The 629-nt window shown below is 39.1% G+C and overlaps 1 protein-coding gene across 3 annotated transcripts in view; it reads right to left on the minus strand.

Annotated features, from left to right (window-relative positions):
* LOC107733592 (signal transducer and activator of transcription 1-alpha/beta-like) overlaps positions 1-629 on the minus strand; it is a 30,013-nt gene that overhangs the window by 28,742 nt on the left and 642 nt on the right. The window lies entirely within an intron of this gene.

Here is a 629-nt window from a genome sequence, read left to right on the forward strand (position 1 = left end):
CGAATATAAGACGATGTTTTTTTCTTGGAAATACATCTGAAAAAACGCGGTCGTCTTATTGAATATAAGACGACCGCGTTTTTTCAGTATTATTGACATGTCAATAATACACCCACAACACTAGGTGGCGCCAAATACGCATAAACGAGTGTGCCATGAAATACGTAATGTAATGCGTGTTGTAAAGATCGTGAGTAAAACAAAAGAATAAGAAAACCTTACAGCTGCATGAGTCGTGACTGTCACGTTAGCCTGATGGCACCAAACTCCCTTTGTGATTTTAAAACGTAAGACAGTACCCAGATTTGAAGACTACAGTAAGATTTAACTTCTACTGTTAATAACTGTGAAATTTTCAAATCGCCGTATACCTTGAAACCGGTAATCGGCCCATGCCTAATCTGGTGTGACCACCATTTGCCTCACGCAGTGCAACACATCTCCTTCGCATAGAGTTGTAGATATATGAACAATTATATATCATACAGAAACATTTGCTAGACCAGCCACAACATCAGCATAACAGTTACTGCAAAATTATTTACCTCCAACTCTCTTTGCAGAACACCCAATCCCTGCATCTCCCTCCTGCATAATCTGTTTTTCTTTTTCTCCTTGTAGCTGGAAAT

Source organism: Sinocyclocheilus rhinocerous, unplaced genomic scaffold, assembly GCF_001515625.1.
Source record: "Sinocyclocheilus rhinocerous isolate Xijiao unplaced genomic scaffold, SAMN03320098_v1.1 scaffold4023, whole genome shotgun sequence".
NCBI classification, from domain to species: domain Eukaryota; kingdom Metazoa; phylum Chordata; class Actinopteri; order Cypriniformes; family Cyprinidae; genus Sinocyclocheilus; species Sinocyclocheilus rhinocerous.